General features: G+C 40.1%; 1 pseudogene; it reads right to left on the minus strand.

Annotated features, from left to right (window-relative positions):
• Window positions 1–1299: 1299 nt before the first annotated feature.
• LOC103063995 (doublesex- and mab-3-related transcription factor 1-like) overlaps window positions 1300–13338 on the minus strand; it is a 32459-nt pseudogene continuing 20420 nt past the window's right edge.

The raw sequence follows: 13338 nt of genomic DNA on the forward strand, positions 1-13338 counted from the left end.
AACCAAATCTGCCCTCATTAATTGGTAGTTGCATTTTCTGTAAAGATATTCTTGGAACTGAAGAACCCCATAGAAATTTTCTAAACAAAGAATTTACTTTCTGAAAATATTTTCCAGCTATATAGAATGGGATTGCTCTCAGAATATAAATTAATCTGGGAATAATATTCATTTTGAGAGCATTTACCTTTCCCAAAGGGTAAGATTTAATGACTCCCAGCTATCAATATCTGATAACTTTTATTTATATTGCATGTTACTAACTCAGATATATCTTTCAGTATGCACATACCTAGATATTTAATAGATTTGGTACAAATACGGGATTGATATTCCTTAAATGGATGGGTAACCAAATTTTCACCTATTGGCATCAATTCCGATTTGGACCAGTTGATAGAGTATCCTGCTATTTTACTAAAGGCATCTATTATTTGCATCAACACTGGAATAGTGATGTGAGGTTTAGAAATAAAATGTCATCTGCAAATAAAGCCAATTTATATTCAGCTGAATGATGTATTACTCTGTAGATCTCTCTGTGTTGTCTAATAGCACAAGCCAAGGGTTCCACGCAGATATTAAAAAGCAAGGGTGAAAATGGACTTCCTTGTCTAGTTCCTCTAAATAGTGGGAAAGTAGCACAGAACATGCCATTAACCTTTACATTAGATGTCGATGACTCATATAATAGCCTGATCCATTTTATGAATTCTAAAGGAAATCCGAACCTGTTTAGTATGGCAAACATGTACTGTTTATATATTTTATTAAAGGCTTTTTCAGCATCTAATAAAATTTCAAATTGATTTTTGTTTTTATTCAAGTCAATTAAATCTACAACTAATCTAATGTTATCTGCTCTTTGCCTAGTTTTTCTAAACCTTGTTTGATCATTCTTAATAAAGAATGATATCAAAGTGGTTGTAAGCAAATTTAAGTATCTTTGTGTACACTGAACTTTTGATTACATTTTATCTACAAAATAATCTACAAAATAATATTTAATTATAACTATATACTAGTCAAATGGAGGTTTTAAAAAAAAAGATTATACAAATGATTTTCCTTCAATATACTTAAGGGTAAAACTCTTATAGCACTCTGCACTGCATTGTTCTAATCTTTATCTAAGATTGCAAGTCACAAAGTGCGGAACAAATATGAAGGGAATAAGTGAACATTTTCTCAACAGTTATTTCAGCATGTGTCATCACAAAACAGGCAGACACAAATTAACACGAAGGCACTTCTTCAAGGAAATCAACAGCAGGACTTTTTTTTTTTTTTAATCACAGCTTATTCGCCATCTTCCATAACAAAATGAACTGGAAAGGTGCTGGAGTCAGAGGCCGACTCACACTCCAGCACAGCCTCGGTACTTTCATTGCTGATGGGAAAACTGCTGGGAATTGAAACCAAGCCATAATCTTGAAAATACTACAAAAGCAATGGGATAAAGGGGGAGGGGAAAGAAAAAAGAGAATGCCAAGTTAAATTACCTGGAATCGTAATATTTTACAGCCAACCTGCCTTACATACACCTATGGACAAATCAATCCAGTGTAGAACCAGAACTTGTACTTGATTAAGCACAGTTCTAGACATGTGCAAGACATTATTCTCGGAGAGGGAACCACAAAATTGGACCCAGGTTAAATGTTAGTCACAAAATATTAGTTCAGGACACCAGCCATGCCTTCTTCTAGGGATACTCAGTTTCATTTCTCTCACCCATTCTCCCAGGGATGGGTAGAGATAGAGAAGACTTCTGCCCATGGTGGGTCATAAAACATGAACTTGAATGATGGGCTGCCCATTCACAGTAATAGATTGATTGTACCTCAGATGAGCATATAAGCATAGATAGTCACATTGTTTTGTCCTTTTTAAGCCCCCTGCAAATCCACACACAAAAACTGAACAACATCTCTCCCTCTCGTGTAAGATTCTCAGAATTTTAAGAGCTGCATGATAAGAAATTTAGCAGGTGAATAAACTTCTGTCACCAAACCTGCTCCACAATGAGAAAAAACAAACCTACAAACTCTTTGCTTGTCATACAAGCTGACAATCTATGGGAAATAACCAAACTTTTGTGTATTAACTAACCTCTTCTAACTTCAATAAAACAAGTGAATGATGAGTCAATTGTATTTTATGCAGAATAAAACAAGGTCTCCTCCTTGAAGTTCTGGTTATATCTGAATAACATCTATAAAGGTTGTGTGATTATTTTATTAAGATCAAGAGGATTCTTACCTGCTTAAAGCTTAGAAGAATAAGAGTGGTAATTATTCGTATTTTAAAATAATTTCAACCTTAACGTTTTAAAAGGTGGATTACAGAAAAAACATACGATAAAACCAAAAAAGAGACATCAAACAATTGCATTACAAAACAGCAGTAACACCAGTAAACAGCAGTATCTATAAGAAGCCACAATGACCTCAAAATGACACTTGCACCATGTCATGACACAAATGATACAATTGTGTGATGTCGTAATGTATGGCACAGGTACCTAAGTTGCATTGTTTGTGTGATGATGTCATGACACACATGTCAGCTTGACTTCCTTGCCTCCAGGAAGATGTCAGTGACAGTATGACTTTAAGCAATACATTTCAGAAACAACATTAACTTCAATGTTGAGACTCATTTAGAAGCTTGGGCAAATTAGATGGCAGACAAATATTCCAGGATAAGCTATTTGCGTTCAACTTGAGAAAAATCTATGTTATCACCAACTGACTAGTTTTTGATGGTGGAAGCACCCCAGAGAAGGAAATCCTCACCAAATATGTTCATACAAAAGGTACGAAAAGGTATACAATCAAGCTTAATTTTAGATGTTCAAATGACTATATGGACACATCCATATTTTCTTGGCAACAATACAAAAGTTGATTGTGGTTGCTTTTTGGGGAATGCTCTTCAAACTTCCCAACATAGCCTACAGCCCTGGGATTTCCTGATGGTCTTTGACCCAAGGTCAAATCATCCACGTTTAACTTTGCAGGATCAAACTAGTTTAACAAGGGGCTGCCCCTTGGTTGAACAGAAAAAAAAATACTAATTTGTTATGGTCTTATTAAAGGCACTGGAGCTCATTTGGAAAAAAAGGTAGCAACGCCTGTTCTTATGCTGTTCAACTTGACTTCAACTCCATTAGAACTGGCATTGCTACTTATTTCTGAAAGGACTCCAATGCTTTTAATAGGCATATAACAGAAAAATTAAGCAATAACTCAGCAGCTGAATTTTTGGTTGCTCTTAAAGGCACAGAAAAAAGTGACAACTCAATGGGAATCACAGAACAATTCCTTTGCACATATGTACTTTGCAAATATGGACTCTTTATGAACTGGAAGAAACAACTGCATATATAAAAACAATCCATTTTGGACTATACAATTCAGGGAGAAGTCAGTAAGCACAAAGCAGATCTTTTCCCCCATGCTTATTCCATGGACATCTGGACCTCATTTCTACAAAAGTGTAATAGCACTAACAACGATCACAAGATTGAAACTGGAGGCATATTCTGCACATTGGTGTGGCTGCTGCTATGCAAGTACTCCCAGAAGTTCTAAAATCTAGTTGCCAGGGCAACTGTCCCTCCCCCAACTAAGCAATTGCCCCTTTCTTGGAAGCCTAACAGTAGTGCTGTGCTGAAGTTGCCTTTGAATTTCTCAGGAGTTTTCCTCCCATGAGAGGAACATTTTGTTTTTTCTACTTTATTCTCAAGGTGCTTGGCAAAGGCTGCAACCGCTGAGGTTATTTTCTCTTATTTATCTTTCTACCACACTTCCCTGTCTGAAAAAGCACAGGAGGAGTTCTCTTGGGGCATCTTCCTTGGAATTTAAGTAAGTGTGTGATCCCAGGGAAGTTACTGATCCCTGGAGAGATGGCTGCACCATGAAAGACAGGAGACACACATGCCATGGCCAGCTCATATTCCACCCAAGTGAGATTCACTAAAGTGCTTTTCTTTGAAAGGCAATTCAAAATTAATTTCTTTTTCTTAAATTCTTTTTCTTAAATGAGAATTGGCAAAAAAAAAAAAAAAGAGCCCCTTTTTCCTGTTCAGTAGTTTCTTTTTTATGAAGGGGGTAAGAATGCTTTTGAGTCAGTGTTGATTCCTGGCTACTGGATAAGTCCCTGCAGTTTTCTTGGCAACATTTTTGGAAGTGGTTTGCCATTTTTACGGAAATCAAAATCACCGAAGATGTCCCTTGAGGCTTAACGTGTTGGGGTCATTCTATTTTGAATGTTTATAATTTAGGGGGGAACAATATCCAGTGAAATTGACTACAGAGCCATTCTCCTCCCCTTGACTCCATTGATTTAAAGTTACTACTTTTATTGCTTTCAAGATAGAGGAAACATAGCAATGCAATCTTTTACAAGCAAGCAACATTATTAAAGAACTGAACTCTGTAATCATATTTTTATGATTTTAATTTTTTTGAGAGCCAGATTGGTGAAGTGGTTAAGGCACCAGGCTAGAGATGTAAGACCGTGAGTCCTAGTCCTGCCTTAGGAAGAAATTCAGTTTGATCACCTTGGGTCAGTCACGCTCTCTCAGCCCTAGGAAGGAGGCAATGGCAAACCACTTCCAAAAAAATCTTGCCAAGAAAATGGCAGAGATTAGTCCAGGCAGTCACCAGGAGTCAGAAACTGACTTGAAGGCACCAAAACAAACAAACAAACAAACAAACCTGCAGACAACTTTTCTTAATATATGAATGTCATCAATAAATAAAAATTATATCACCACTAACTTTATTATATTTTTAATGAAAGTAATGTGTCCTTCTGTATCTAGGCTAAGAATACCGACCCATATTCAAGAATTTACATGATATCTTTAAGAACAATTATTTTTCTGTTGTAGATATATGGACTCCATCATGCTGGGCTTACACAGACAAGAAAGCAGTCAATACCCTTACATGCTACCTAACTTCAGTCAAGGAATGAAGAAGAACAAGCTGAAATTAAATCCAGACAAGGCAGAGGTGATGTTGGGAAGGAGAGAGCTGGACTCTGCCCGGAAAGAACAGGTTCACAATTTGGAAGTGTTTCCTGATGCTCAGCTATCAGTAGATTTGCAGGTGGTGACTGTGGCGAGGAGTGTATTTGCATAACCCATGACCTGTCCTAAGCCTGTCAAACTTGCCAATAATTATCTACAGTTGGTTACAACCTTCTTGACTAATGCAATTTGCTTTATGTAAGGCTGGAAGTTCCAGTCGGCACAAAATGTCATAACTCGGCTTTTAACTGGTGCAAAGTACAATGATCTCATGATGCCTGCACTGAAAGATCTGCATGGGCTCCCAATAATTTAAATGGCTATAGCTGACTTTTAAAGCCCTAGAGAATTTAGAGACTGGTTATCTACAGGACTACTTCTTCTGCTAGGAACCTGTTTACTCAGATCAGCAGGTAAAGCCCTTCGAGGATGCTCCTCAAACCAGACGTTTGTCTGGCAGGCAAATGGGAGAGTGTCTTGTCCTGTGGAGCTTCCAGGCCAAACAGTTCATTTGTCAAAAAAGTATTTTTGGCCCCCTCTGTCCCAATACTGAGAATAAGGGAAACATTTCTATTGCCAGGCTTTTGCCTCTTAATTATTGTGATGGTATTATTTATGTTGATTTAATTTGTGATTTTAAGTGTATTGTTTTTACTATTGTTTTATTTTTGCTACTTGATGTAGACCACCTTGATTGTTTTCACAATATATAATTAATTTAATCATAAGTAAAAAAAATGCTGACGCTGGTTCAAATAGATAACGCTGAGGCTTTTTTCTTGAGACTCTAGTTATACAAGCTGAATTAATGGGAGGATTAGATTTAAGAAGGTTTAGATTTAAATTAGTCTTCTATGAAGCAATGAAAAGAGTACTGTTGCATAGCTACAGAGTAAAAGAACAAAAGCTGGATAGAGTTCTTCCTGTCAGAAGGAAGCCAGAATAGTCCTGCCTCTGGGTAGATCCAATCCAGAAAAGGATGTTCTTTCTTACTGACAAGTACTGTATGAGGAAACTTACTCAACCCCTTTTCAAAAATATTCCAGTGACAAGCAATGTGGAACTTCCTCAGATGCAATTAGATTTTAACTTCCATCAACTTTAGCCAGCCTTGCTAGTTGTGAGGGATGCTGTGAACTGAAGTTTAACACAGAAACAATAAATGTGCTTTGTTTCAAACCACTCTGGCCAGCTGAGATTTGGCAAAACTAGAATGAAATCAAGAGGTCCTATGGGTTAAGTAGGACAAGGCTGGCGTGCCTCTCACTCTCCTTTTCTATGTGGCCTCTGCAATCTTCTCAGTATCTTCCTTTCCCTATTTTCATTTGGCTTCTGCCACCACTGTAGGTTTTGGTTTCAAATGTGGCATTTCCACCCAGCCTGCCTGCTCATGTTTCTCAGTGCCTTCATTTCCCTACCTCCCCTTAACCATCACCACCACTGATGTCCTTGGTGTCAAGTGTGGCATTTCCATCAGGTTGCTTGCCTAATTGTCCTGATGCCTTCCTTTCCCTTCTTCCCCTTAGCTGTTCTGCAAGCCTAGCATCCTGACTTTTTTCACTCTCCCCTGAAAAACCTCTGCCCAGAACATGCATGTTTTGATCTATGTTCTCACCAAACATGTTTGCTTTGGTTGTTGTGAGCCAGTGAAAACTAGCTGTTCCATGCAGAGAAAGTTTTGTGCATCCCTATTAAACAATAAACCACCAAACAAGAGTTCAGATTATCCTGGTATTTGGGAAATAAACCAATCATTAGTCCACAGAATTATGTCTTGCAGAAAAACATACAGCATGTATGTAATAGCCTCCCAGGAGGCTTCCAGGTGCAATTTAAGGTGCTGGTTCCCACCTATAAAGCCCTCTTCGTGGCACACAGCTTGAGTCACCATGAAGCTTAATAGGTTAGTGGGCATAAGGCCTTTTGGTGGAAGCCTTGTATCCCTCCCTCTCTTGAGCCTTTCCCAAGAGAAATACACATGATTCCACCTTAAACAATATCTCCCTTGAATCAAACTTTACTCCAGAGAGGCACATTCCTTTTCTTCTTCTTCTTCTCTGTAACAACACGTAAGTGATTTGCCATTGCCTTCTGGAATATTCCTTCAACCTCTCCATCTAGTCGACAGCCTCCCATCCAAGCATCTGATCCTGCTTACCAGCCAATATTAGCCAAAATTGGTTAGCTGCTGCCACCACTAACTGATTGATAGATTTGTATCTTGCCTTTACTCAGGAGTTCAAGATAGCATACAAAGCACTCCCTCCGATTTTTCTTCACAACAACCCTGTGAGGTAAGTCAGACTGAGGGTAACTAGCCCAAGTCAGCTTTTGTTATGAGGGTGAACTTGAATTTGTGCCTCTCCAGCTACTTGACCTTGGTTGAGCTCAAGTTAAGAAAAAATAAACCTGGTTAATATATAGCTGGGATACAATGTCCTTCTGTTTTTAATTACATACTGTATTAATCCAAAATTACACTTTAATCTGATTTATTGCTCTAATATAAGATATTTTAGGATGACTATCTTAGAGGGAAGCCAGGTGGTTGGCAATGACTGTGAACAGAGGCAACGGAGGCAGGATAGGGATCAGCAATGGGGACAAACTTTCATACCATATAATTTTCAGCTACCTTAAGGACAGGGGGGAAGCACCTCAACTCAGCAGTGGTGAAAGGCCCTAAGAGTTGTGTAGCCAGCACTCATTCACCAATGCTGTCATCTCTGGCTAGCAGTGAACAACAAGAAAGGCCACAAATTGCCTCAAGGTTATTCTGCTTACAGACCAAGGGCTGATTTTGTCGTGCAGAGTGATAATCACAAACACTCCTGTTTGTGCAGAGCGCAGCAAAAACTCCAGGAAAATATTATCCATGAAAGCAAACACAATGCAATGTCCATTTCTTGTTTCCCAAAGAAATCCAGTCAGAAAATATATACTAACTGGTGTTTATTGATAAAAATGCAAAATTCCATAAAATGCAAATATCATACAAAATATAAAGAAAAACACATCTTCTCATTATATTGTAGCATCCAAGACTTATTCGCAACACAAGCTTAACAAAATCTCTAGCTACAAACTCTTAGAGAAGAGGTACACTACTTGGTAATTTGTTACAACTACGTAGCCCATAAAAACTACATAGTGGCTAACACTAAAACAACTAACAACTACTCAGAGAGGCTGAACATTTTCCTCTCCTTGTATTATAGCTCTATGCCACCCCCACTGGGTAACTAGCATACACACGCCAATAGGTGGCAGTAAATAGCACAATACACAACACATAATAACAGGTGTTTTTCACATGATCTCTGTAGCCAAAATATTATTTGTTATTGTTGTAAAGATAAGGGGATGAATCCTTTCCCATGAGAATGAAAATCCTGACAGATTTGTCTAAGGCACTTCTGTATGGTGGTAGATGGTGGTGAGCAGAATGCTAGCAGAAGGCTGATACTGATGTTGGCCAACTGAAGTGAGTGCTGGTGGACTCTGGTGAAGGTTCAAAACAGCTGCCAGGGGGCCAAAGAGGCTGCTGCAAGACTGGATCTGAGACTTTGGGGAGAGGTGGCAGACTAGAAATGGTGGTGGTGTAGTAGTGCTTTCAACCCAGTCATCTGGTTTCTGAGATTTCATCAGATATTAATCCCATTACTTAACACCTATCTCTATAACCTTAAGGAGTGGAAACCTGATTGAATATTGAATTCTAGGATGTTACGTTTTGCGCTCAACACAATATTGCAATCTGTGCTCTGCAGAGGCAGTGATAAACTGGCTATCAATGTAAACCAGGTTGGGATCTATAGAAGCTATAAATATATGGTCTTCTTCAAGTGGTAACTACATGTATACATCCACCTATACATTTCGGCAGCAATATGGAAGTGCTTTCTTCCGGTTTTTTGTTTTTTGTATTTGTTTTGACATCCAGTTTAGTCTACAGATGTAACCATGTGGAGGTACCCCATCCAAATACTAAACAATCACAATCCCATTTCACTTTTGTGCCAGACAAGGTTCGCCAGGTGTTGCCACCTACTGAGGTCTTTAAGCTATAAAGTTGTTAAAATTCATTCTGACATTTACAAATGGAGCATCAAACAAAGAGAATTGAAGAGTGAAATCCTTCAAACTCTTCTATTTTGATTTAAAAACATGTACAGAGTTCCACACTTCCTACATTCTTATTGCAATCACAGAGAAGACTGAAGACCTTTGTCTGCCTCTAAAATGGAAACGTATACTGTGTGGCTCGAAATGATCAATGTGTTAGGAAGATGGGGGAACTATTATTAGAAGGACCATCCAAAAAGTGTGCCATGTGGTGTTATATTCACACCCTTCATAATTTTACCTGTGCTTCTCAGGGCGGCAGGTCACCCTATTATGGAAAAATACTTTGTCAGAGCTTAGAAAAGTCTGCTTGAGCTCAGTAAATTACATCTCCCTGCTTGTCTGTTGCTGACTGATGGACTAACTTAAGGAACAATATCAGTATCTGGAATATTGCCAGAACAAGTAGTCAGTAATGATGGAAAGCACTGAACGTTTTGCAGTTTAAAAATGCACAAGGCATACCGTTCTCCTCCTTCAAATCTCTACATACAGCCTTCTCCAACTGGGTGCCCTTGAGATCTGTTGGAGAACGGCTCCCAAATTTCCTTTGCCAGGTCTGCCACATCTGGAGGGCAGCATGTTGAGGAGTCTGGAGTAAAATACCCCCCCCCAACAATTCATATGTTACAAAGTACTCAAGTTGAAGGATTTAACACTATGCCAGCAGTTGCAGACTTCAAAACCACACAGATTTTCAAGGAGGAAGAAGTCCCTAAGCATAAACATAAATCAATACTTGGGAATGTCTGCTCTCCATTAGTAATTAAGGAAAGAATAATGCTGGAGAAAAAAAAATGAGAGGAAGTACCCATTTTAGGAGTAATTCGGAAAATTTTAATAAAATGTTATCTATCTCCAATGTTACGTGCTTCTGCCTAGTTCAACCATTGGCTTTTAAGAAGCCCCAACACCTCTTCTCATGAAAGCTGACAAGATGCTTACCATTTGTTTTTCTTCCAGAGTGAGAAGGAAAAATTTGGGGAACATGGACAGGGGCCCCTACACTCTGTCCCAAATAAGAGCTGGAGAGATAGTAAGAATTTATCCTGTACCAGGAACTCAGGCTGTCGACTTTCTGGGCTTTTCACCTGTTAAGAGAAAGAGCAGAAAGAGCCCATCACACAAGCATGCAAGGAGGGAAAACCTGCATTGGATGGGGGCAATTTTCCCTACCCCAGAAGCATATTTTTGGCATATCACATTTTCCTCCCTCTGAATTCATCATTGGAACTCTCCGCCTGAGAATGCTAGGCCTGAAATTCTCAATTTGTTCCAACTCAGGCAGCATCAGCGTTACTGTTCCCATCTGGGCAGAGGCATTTTCAAGCCCCAAGTGGTGCCCAGGTCCTCATAGAGCTGAAGGTGCCTGGTAAAGTTTACCCTGCCAACACTGTTCACATCCTGTGGTTGTTACTGCTCAAGGTTTTGCAGGTCTTGGTAGCATTTCTAAATGCCTCTAGCGCTTCTTTGATTAGTCATGATCAGGAAACAAAAAAGCGGTGTGTATGCTATTGGGAAAGAACTAAGGCTGGATGCTTTCAATTCTCTTCCAAGCAACCCAGTTTCCAGCTTTCATGCGTGGACACCACTGTAAAAGGATCTCTGCCTCCAGTGTAAAGGAAGTAAGGATATCATGAGAGTATATTCCCCTGATTCCTGCCATCATATAGGATTCCATTTCTCAAACTGATCAATACCTCAATGCATAAAATGAATGTGTAACCAATCTTCACCAAACCAGGAAGACTAAAATTCTCAAGAAATTGCAGAGCACAACTACAGGAAATGAACTGCAGCAAAATAAAACCATGTGCATGGATGAATATACAAAGAAAAGTTGCATATGAGAGAACTGTGCATTTCAATGGACATTCTTTACATGGCTTCAGTTGCAGGCTTCATATATACTCTCTCTGCTGAATTGTGTAAGACCAGGCAAAAGTAACTCTCTCTCAGCCCAACCCACCTCACAGGGTTGTTGTTGTGGGGAAAGTAGGAGGCAGGAGTACTAGGTATGTTTGCCACCTTGAGTTTTTATTTATATAGGGCTGTGTAATTAATAATAAAAAATTCCCCTCTCACCCCTATGTATGTGTCTTCCTCAATCTCGGGTCTTCTACCAGAGGCCTGGGAGTTTGAGAGTTCTGTGCAGTATCATAGCTGTTCCTAGCAGTGCACTCTTCTGCACAGAGAGCTCTGATGTGGTTCCTGCGATCTCCTGAAGCCACTCTCCCAGCTTAGGAGTCACAGCCACGAGTGTTCCTACCACCACTGGGACCACTTTGGCCTTTACTTTCCACATCCTCTCAGGTTCCTCCTTCAGGCCCTGGTACTTCTCTAGCTTCTCATACTCCTTCCTGATGTTGCTGTCACTTGGCACTGCTACATCTATCACTACTGCTGTCTTCTGGTCTTTGTCTACTACCTTGATGTCTGGTTGATTGGCCAGTACCTGCCTGTCTGTCTGGGTCTGGAAGTCCCACAGGATCTTAGCCCTGTTATTCTCCATGACCTTCTGTGGAATCTCCCATCTGGATTTGGGGGGGGGGGGTGTCTAGCCCATACACTGTGCAGATGTTCCTGTATACAATGCCAGCTACTTGGTTGTGCTGTTCAGTGTATGCTGTTCCTGCCTGCATCTTACACCCTGCCACTATGTGTTGCTGTCTCTGAGGCCTCTTTGCACAATCTGCACCTTGGGTCTTGTCTAGTGTGGTAGAACCCTGCTTCTATGGATCTGGTGCTTAGTGCCTGTTCTTGCGCTGCTATGATCAGTGCCTCAGTGCTTTTAGTCCAGCCCTTTCCAGCCACTGATAGGATTTCCCAGTGTCAGCCACCGCAGCTGTCAATGGTACATCCCATGCAGGGGCTTGTCTTGCCATGGCACTTCCTCCACTTGAACTTCCTCCCCTGTCTGCTGCTGCCTCAGGCATTCTCTCAGCAGCTCATCTTTTGGTGCCATCTTAGCGATGTACTCAGAGACTGTACAGCAGCCGGAAAGAGGGTGGACAGGGTCTGGTGAGTGTCAAAGCCACTGTCCTGGACAAAACCCAGAGCATCCAGGAGCCAAAGTGGTCCCAGTGGTGGTAGGAGCATTCGAGGCTATGACTCTTAAGGAACAACATCAGAGCTCTCTGTCCAGAAGAGTGTAGTGCTAGGAGCAGCTAAGATACTACACAGAACCCTCAAACTCCCAGGCCTCCAGTAGAGAACCTGAGATTGAGGAAGACACATACCACCCAGAGGGGTGAGAGGGGATTTATATAGATAGATAAAAATCCTGATTTCATAATGGTAATAATATTTACTGCCAAGCTTTATAATGATCGTAGTTATCTATAGGTAGACCTTGCTTACCGACTGCCTTGTGCAGTGACCATTCAAAGTTACAATGGTGCTGAAAAAATAACCTTGCAAGCAAGGCACACATTTACGACATTTGCAGCATCTCTCTCTGACACGTTTGCCGTTACAGTCAGTTAGTACATGTCCTGTGCCTGACTCTTATTTTCTTTTTTCCCCTCCTCACAGAGCTGAATGATTGCTTAAACAAGCAGTCTCTTTAGGCAATTTCTCCTGTGCCTGACCTGTTTTTACTTCCCCTGAGCACACTAGGCAAACAGCCAGCACTAGTACATTCCTTTCGATGTGTATTCCCCATTGTGTGCCTTTTTATTCTCTTGTAATCCCTTCCTCTCCAAAGAATGTAAATACAAACATTAATTCCCTTCTTGCTGATTATTCCAGCACCAGAGTGAGCATTCCAAAGGGCTGGGGAGGGGGAAAAAGGAAAGCTGAAGTACAATCTTAAGCACAGTCACGGTCATGTGATTTTCCACTTAGTGACTGAGTTGCCGGTCCCAACTGTGGTCGCTAAATGAGGACTACCTGTATTGATAAAGCAATCAAATTTGTGGGTCATCAATTTTATTGAAATTCATGTGGGTCTTTCTGAAAGATATTGCTATTCCATTCCTACTTCCATAGCAGGACTTTTGGGTAAGTCAGGTAGGAACAATATAAAGGTCTTAGAAAACAGATCAATGGATTTCTGAATCTCCCTAGCCATATCCTGTCATTTTAAAGTTTTGTCCTACATCCAAACAATGTAAAATTAAAAAACAGTTGCCAACCTCATTGATTTCTATATATGGAATTGGGGGTGCCAT

Source organism: Python bivittatus, unplaced genomic scaffold, assembly GCF_059951505.1.
Source record: "Python bivittatus isolate LINGU-HERP-01145 unplaced genomic scaffold, Pbiv_v1 ctg000610_np1212, whole genome shotgun sequence".
NCBI classification, from domain to species: Eukaryota; Metazoa; Chordata; class Lepidosauria; order Squamata; family Pythonidae; genus Python; species Python bivittatus.